Below are 7732 nucleotides of genomic sequence, written 5' to 3' on the forward strand. Positions count from 1 at the left end.
AAAATAATCAAATTCAGAGTGATGAGCAAGGAGAAAATTACAGAATGTCGGCAAAGAAGAAAGTATATTTCTCAGAGTGCAATTCAGTAACAAAAGAATATCAGGAAGATTTACAGTGCACTTTTCTTGCATCCTTAGGGATGGCTTGGAACCAAACCTTTATACCTGACTGCAGCACACTGGCAAATTGCTGCATATCTCATCTAGTAGCTATTTCACAGGGAAAAAAAAGAGCTTACTATTACTCCATACTTCGAATCTAAATAATGCAGGCCAATTGTTAGTACCAAAGTCCACTGATTCATTGTCATGCCAGGCCCGAATACAAAAGTATCCTGAGACTATCATAGCGCCTGGATCTGCATCTGCTATTTCCAGCTGGAACATGTCTTTATCATGGGCCAAAGCTATCCAACTGGCAGCCCATGGGCATTGTCTTGCCTGCAAAGGATTAACGTGTGGTCTGCAAGCTCTCCCACGGACACCACTCCCCACATTGCTCCTGCTGTTGTTGCAGCAGCCAGGGTCCTTGAGGCAAGGCAGCATGGCACGTGGGGGTCCAGTAAACTTTCTGCTGGCATGTGGGGAGGAAGGAGGGGGCTTGTGCAGCAGTGGGGGCTTTGCTTGACAGGTGTCTTGGGAGCCCATGCTGTGTGCAGCTTGGGGCTTATGACACTGCCACAGGCAGTATGTGGTCCGCAGTCACGACAGCCCTGTCATGGGCCAATCCAGAATCCCAGACCCAAGCATCCACTGGCATGCCAATCCAGAAAGCAAGTCAAATGTAGCCAGGTAAGCACATCACCAGCAATCTTAATTTATTACGTTTTACCTCAAAACGTTTATACGTTTTACCTCAAAATATTATAAACAGGAAACAAGCAGTGGGCAGAGATGGTAAACCAAGAAACGGCATGAAAAATGGCTGAGCTGCACCAAGTTTCCGGGTGTGGAAATTTTTTCCAGCTCTTGAGTTAGTGGGTAAAAGAGATATGTGTATGACCCTGCACATACTACTTACGTTACCCTTTTCTAAATTTAATCCACCAGATGATAGCTTTTAAGTTTTTCAGCAAAATGTAAATGGGTTAAGTACATCCAGACTGCACACATTTTGGCTTGCACACATTACACTGTGTACTTTATGTGGTCACAAAAGCTTATCAAGGGCATAAATAAACTGGTTCAATGCATGCAGCCTGCTCACAATTCTCTGAAACTGATTCATTTCTAATAATTGTCAGCTAAATCACTAAGCCAGCTGGGAATGATGTTTGTTAGAGCTGTTGTAACCCCTGGCTGCAAATAGAAACAGCAATTTCTAAATCTCTTTCCATTACTTATAGTTATTATTTATTACTATTTGTTAAACACCAACAGTGTAAGCAGCGCTACATAAGACACAAATGAGAGTCCCTGTGCCAAGGAGCTAACCTCTTTGCACAGAACACAGCAATTAAGACTACAATATGAACACCAAGGGAAACATTTAAAGCTATCGTGGAGCCAGGCTTTTAGCGTCTGTTTTTTAGAATTAATGTCTGTGAGGATGTGAGAGAGCACATATGTGTTTGCAAGTGAGTGAGTAACTGTGAGTGTGTGTGAGTGCGTGAGAGAGAGAGAGAGAATGCTCATGTCCTCAGAAATATGAGAGAAAGCTGTGGATCCACTTCTCAAGGATGTATCTACCGAAATATTAATAAGGAAAAGGCTAGAAGGTAGTCTTACATAATTCATTGCTGCTGGGACACAGGGAGAGAAGGAAGAATGGAAAAAAACAGTCCATAAAGATGCCAATAGTTTCTAAGCAGAAACAGCTGTTGAAATTGGTCAGGCCTTCAGCAAACGGAGCAACAGGAAAGCCTGTAGTTGATCACTCCTACCCTCATCAGTACTGTGAGCTTGTACCCCTGGGATCAACACAGAGCTTCAGACAGAATTTATACAATGACTCAAATACAGCTCCTCTCTTAAGAGGGAAAAAGAGGGAGGGAAAGTATTTTCTTATCCAGGGAAGGCAAATGATAATTTGGAGTGGAGGCACAGAGGGGTATTTGCAGAAGAGTCCATGGACATGCAAGAGGCAAAGACCTGCTGGGTTATCTAGATAGGGCTGGTACAGTGGATTTGCCATTGCTTTGTCCAGTCTAGTTTCAAATATTTCAAGTAACAGGGCTTGGTGCTCTTGGGAGACCACTGTGAAATCTCAGACATCTTTTGCTTTCTACCTGATGGCTGCTCCCCTTGTGATATTTCACTTAATTTTCCCTTGACCTTCAACACTAACCACTATCCCAGTCCCAGTTCCAAAACAACCATAACCTTTCCCTTTATGCAACTCTTCCCCTGCCTCCTCCTTCACTCTTAAGAAAGGAGATGTCTTGGAAGCATTGTGTATGTGTATGTGTATGTGTATGCTCTCCTCCCTGTGCAGGAACTAAGCTCAGCCTTGCTGAGTTATATAAGGTTCACTGCAATGAGGGTCTGAAGAACTGGACCTTACCAAAACTGAAACATCCTGAACAGCCCCACACATCAGCATTTGAAGCCTTTCTTAATAACTGCTCCGTCCTAACCCACACAGCTCTCCCTGCACTCCAGCTTCTGGCAGCTAGTCTCTTACTGTGTCATGTTCAATCTTCCATTCTTACTTGCTTGGTGAAGAAAACATTAGTCACCAAAGCAACTATTTTATCAAGGGCAATTAAAATTTTAATCATGAAGCAGCAGGTGGAGATCCAGTCCAGAACATTTCTTTTTTTTTTCCCCCCAAAGCAAAAATCCCAGCAGCAGCCCATACAATGCCTGGGAGTGAGCAGCAATCCGGGAGTGAATTATTGAGCATCTAGAGCATTCTATTTTAAAGTTAGTGGTAAAGGAAATATCATGAGAACTATATTTTACATCTCAAAAAGGGTTCGGATTTGGGACCTTGGGATTTCAGAAGTATTTAGCCTGCACTTTTGAAAATCTCAGCAAAATCTTTTGTCTCCCTTAAGCTAATCACAACCATTTTCACAGCAATAGCCTTTCTATGGAAAATTAGAGTGAAGGGTCAAACATATGGCTTAGATCGGAACTCTTACTGCAACATTAACCATGGCGCCACAACCAGCACCTCCATAACAACTGCAGGAAGGAGCGGACTAGGAGAGAGCAGAGGAAGCTGGAGGAGAGCAACTAAAGGGATCAGATGTTCAAAAACAAACCCTGGAGCCACACAACCATGGACTTTCAGATTTTGACCTATTCAAAGCCTGCATCTCAAACTGCCCCTTGGAACTCAGTGCTTCCTTCTCCAGCCTGTCTCCAGCAGCTTCACTGCTGAGCCGGTAAAGAAAGCTTGCTCCTTGGATGACTGTATGCCAACTTGCTCAGCACTATGCTCCCTCCCAACCCTTTGCTTTTTTTGTTACACTGGCTGGTTTGAACACAAAGTTGTGGCAGTTTTGAAACTAAGAAGCTCTCTTGATTAATCACTGTCCCCTGAAGAGACCTCCATGCCATTTGGTCCTGTATCCTGGGACTGCAGACAAACGTGTGATAAAAAATTGTACAAAAATGTCCACAAGAAATTCATTTTGGCCCCTCTTGTACAGTGCAACCATAAAGCATCCGATTAATTTTCTACCAAAAGGCTACTGCTCTGAAAATCTCTGATGTCCTAGGAAAAGAGCAGGAGAGATTAAACCTCCACCAATAGCCCAGAGACTGCACTGGCAGGAAAAGCATTAGGGAAAATATACTAAAATGATCTCAGGAAGTGGACTGAACCCCATGGTAAAATATACTCCAATGATCTCAGGAAGTGGACTGAACCCCATGTTAGAGAGGAAGAGCAAAACACTTCAACAGCCCTAGTCAATCATGCCTTCCTGTCTGACCCCAAATCTTATGATTTATTCTAAGCACACAAGCAAGACTCACCAGCCAGCTACCCAAGAGGTTACACAGTACTATTAGGGGTGTCAGTACAACTGAGGCAATCTCCCCCCTTTCACTGTGGCCAACATACAGTGCTTCAGTGGAAGGTGAAAATACACCTCAGAAGTCAAATAATGCATTCAACGAGGTATATGCTTCCTCCTGGCCCCCACAGGCATCCAGCAAAAGCCTCTAAAGCTGGGATTTTCACCCTCCCCCCCAGATATATACAATGATCAAGTTTCATTTTAACTCCATCATAGGGCTACCAAATATTTAAAAACTTAGATCACCAGCTCTGATTACTACTCCCAAGAGCACCCCTGTCCCATCAGATTACCCTTTTCTTAAACTTATCATGCACCATCTCCTCTACGTTATTCAGAAGACCATTCCACAACTTCCTATCTCTGGTGGTTAGAAACCGTCTTCTAATTTCCAGCTTAAATTTTATTTGTATCCATGGTTTACTCATTTGATCTTGTACTAAGACTGTCCTTTAACTTAAACAGCTCTTCTTCCCTGATATGTACTCCCCCACCTCAAATGCTTTTATAAAGGACAAGCATATCTCCTGACTGAAGTAAAAAGTCTGCTTTTTTGGCAGTGGGCTACTTTGCTCTACCAGCTCTGGAGTCTACTATTCACACTCAGGCCTGAGATTTGGAAAAAATTACAGAAAAGAATAGCACTAAATTTACACCACTCATGGAGTACTGCTCAAAAAATTGACTAACAGCCAATGTTGGCTTTCCTCTGTGGGAATGTAACATGGTTTTAGCACCGCGTGAGAGACAGTGCAACTTCCAAGCACCAGAAAGAACAAGACTCAACAGTATCTTTCTTCCTGCTACTCTTGCTTCAGACACCTAACTTATCTCAACCAGCTGTTTATAACCCATTTGGGTTCATGAAGGCTGTCTTCCCTGGCTACTCCTCTGGCAGTACACAAGAAGGGGTCATCAACAATGGGTGAGTAAAGGGAACTTTTAACTCAGTGTTAAGCCTCTTAGAAAATGAGCTGAGGTTCCTCTGAGATTTTATTTCACTGCCTGGCAGATTTAATACTGTCCATTGGATCAAAGGCACAATGCACTCTTTCTTAATTCTTGCTGAGCTCTTTGTGGGTCTCCAAAGGGCAGGAGGGTTGCAATGTCTTGTTAGGTCAGTCATTAAATACAGAGAGCCCAGATATTCGATGGAGACCAAAAGCCAGGGTGAGACTCTGCCATCCCTCTGAGAGCGTGACTTCTGACCCTTTTTAATTCCCCTTCACTCTCCTCTCCCCTGGTACCCTAAAGGGAGAAGTGCTCACTGCTGTTGATGTATAAACTCCTGTCATAACAAATAGCAAAAAGGGCAGCTCTACACTGGCATTGATCCTGCCTTCATCTCACTGCATGTATTGTCCAAGAGAACAGAGGCCGGATTAGAAGGGGGTTTAGAGTGCAGCAGGGCAGTAAGATTAATAACTGCTCTGAAGTTCATTCATGATCAATTGAGTGTGTGTGAATCTGGGGAGGACCTTCTCTAAACAAACTGTGGTGATGCCAGTGGTGGTTGTGGAATGGAAAATCCAGCAAAGCAAAAGTTCAGCTGCCCAGGTTTCCTTTGAGGGGTAAATAAAATGCCCCGATACTTTTATGTATACCAAACACTGCTTTGCTTGTACAACTCAATGAACATTCTCTCCTAAAGTTCCTACATATCCCTCCCTGCTATAGTCAATGGAAATGTTACCTTTTCTTCAGTGAGCAAAGGATGTTGGATGAGGGAAAACTGCTGTCTTGAGCTTTCCACTAAAAACTCTGTGGAGTCAAAGAGTGGCCAATGGAGTGGGTATCGGATCTGATCAGATTTGACATAACTACTTAAAGAGGCCAATCACCCTTAATTTTACAGATTAATCCCAGTTTTAACAGATTCTAACTTCATATTTTGCAAATGCCAATTGTTGAATTATTTTTACTTATACTAATGTAATAAGGCTGCATCATGACACTGTATCAGTGACAATAACATTATGCCTTGATATGATCACATGGCATCACACGATATCATGTTACTGAGCCATTGCTTGGCAGCATAATGACTATTTTGTTCTGGTGGCACATGGTGGGTTTATGTTAAAGGTCGAACAGTTGCAACTGTTCACTTAGACCGGTCCAAGAGTACTGGCACAGTGACCAGACTCCCCTTGAAGGTAAGGGGCACAACATTATTTTGATTTTCCAAAGAAGGTATTAACCAAAGTTGAACCAAAATTGAAACTAAATGCACTTACATGCATTAATTACTGAAGTGCTTTCAGTTTTATGTGACTTAATATACAGAATCTGATTCCAAACATGATTATTCAGTAATAATCACTGTCTGAGCTCTGTTTGTTGCAATTGGTCAGATAAATACACAACATTGCTTCTTTTTCCTGACTGTATGATCAGATGAAGACTTCCAACATGAATTCTTGCACATATGAATATGGAATACAGATTGCCACAAAGGCTCATGCAAGCAATTGTGAAATTTCTTTTCTATAAACAGTCATACCAGTAAAACTTGATTGCTCAAATGTTTTTGGAAAGTGAACACACAAATGGTTCAAGCATTATTAAGCAAATTAGTTTTAAAAAGCAAATAAAATATTAATGGAAAATATCTTGATTTTGAGCTGCTATTTAGGGAACAGAATGAACAAGACAGTACTTCTCTACCACACTGACTAGCTTGAGCTTTGGACACAGCAGCTGTTCAATAGTTCAGAGCAACTCTACGTGACAGTTTAGGACGGGAAGTAAAGAAGATTAGTGAATCCAACTGAAATAGGAGGGAGAGTTTATGGAGGTGCAGTATGACTCCCCAGACTACTATTTGAAGAGTTAGCTCTTGGGAAAAAGTGCCATGGGATCTCTAGTGAGCACACGTTTTTGACCTTGGTTTAACATCTTATCTGAAAGGTGACAACTCCAACCAAGCACTGCCCCTAACGCAACACTGAGGCACTTGGAGAAGGAAAATCAGTACAAGAGGATAGATGCCATCCGCGTAGAGCTGTGGTTGACACGGATCAACATTTTCTGTCCACCTGATCAAACTACATTAACACTTTTTACTGGAGTCACTGAAGATGGACTAAGAGAAAAACAGTGCAGATACATGTGATAAAGAAAAGGTGACCAAACGCCAGACATGAGAGCAAGTTAAGCCCACGGCGTGGGGAAAGCAGCGGGGTGCAGCCTAATAGCCGCGCGATCGATGCATGTAGCAAAATCCCCAGCTTATGCAGCCCATTTAGCGCGCGAAAAAATATCTGATCCCATTGGCTCCCACTCACAGTGTAGCGTGTCAAGGGCCCGCAGCAAGGTGGTAGCCCTAGACTTCAGGAGGGCCATCTTCAGTGAGATGAGGAGATTAGTGGGAGAGGAACTGGGGTCCTTGAGGGCAGAGGAACTCAGCGTCCAAGAGGAGTGGTTGTTCCTTAAGGAAACGATACTTGGGGCCCAAGGGGTGTCCATCCTGACAAGAAGCAAGGGGGGCAGCAGTGTCCAAAAGCCCCCCTGGCTCACCAAGGGTGTCCGGGAATGCCTGCTTGCCAAAAAGGTGGCGTACGCCCGGTGGAAGGGGCATGTAATCTCCAAAGAGGAGTATACCTCCTCTGCTCGGGCCTGCAGGCAGGCTGTTAGGAAGGCCAAGGCAGATATAGAGCTCGGATTAGCGTCCAGGATTAAGGATAACAAAAAGTCCTTTTTCAAATATATTGGGAGGATGAAGAAGGCGCCGGGTAATGTGGGGCCCCTGCAGGATATGC

The 7732-nt window shown here is 43.3% G+C and overlaps 1 protein-coding gene and 1 long non-coding RNA gene across 8 annotated transcripts in view; one reads left to right on the forward strand and one right to left on the reverse strand.

Annotated features, from left to right (window-relative positions):
• The window catches only part of RAD51B (RAD51 paralog B), a 680193-nt gene that overhangs the window by 90129 nt on the left and 582332 nt on the right, over positions 1-7732 (reverse strand). The window lies entirely within an intron of this gene.
• LOC102372464 overlaps positions 4746-7732 on the forward strand; it is an 85996-nt gene continuing 83009 nt past the window's right edge. Inside the window, exon 1 of the long non-coding RNA XR_323563.3 lies at positions 4746-4896. This is a non-coding gene — a long non-coding RNA (uncharacterized LOC102372464). The remainder of the gene's footprint in view (positions 4897-7732) is intronic.

Source organism: Alligator sinensis, unplaced genomic scaffold (genome assembly GCF_000455745.1).
Source record: "Alligator sinensis unplaced genomic scaffold, ASM45574v1 scaffold768_5, whole genome shotgun sequence".
Taxonomy (NCBI): domain Eukaryota; kingdom Metazoa; phylum Chordata; order Crocodylia; family Alligatoridae; genus Alligator; species Alligator sinensis.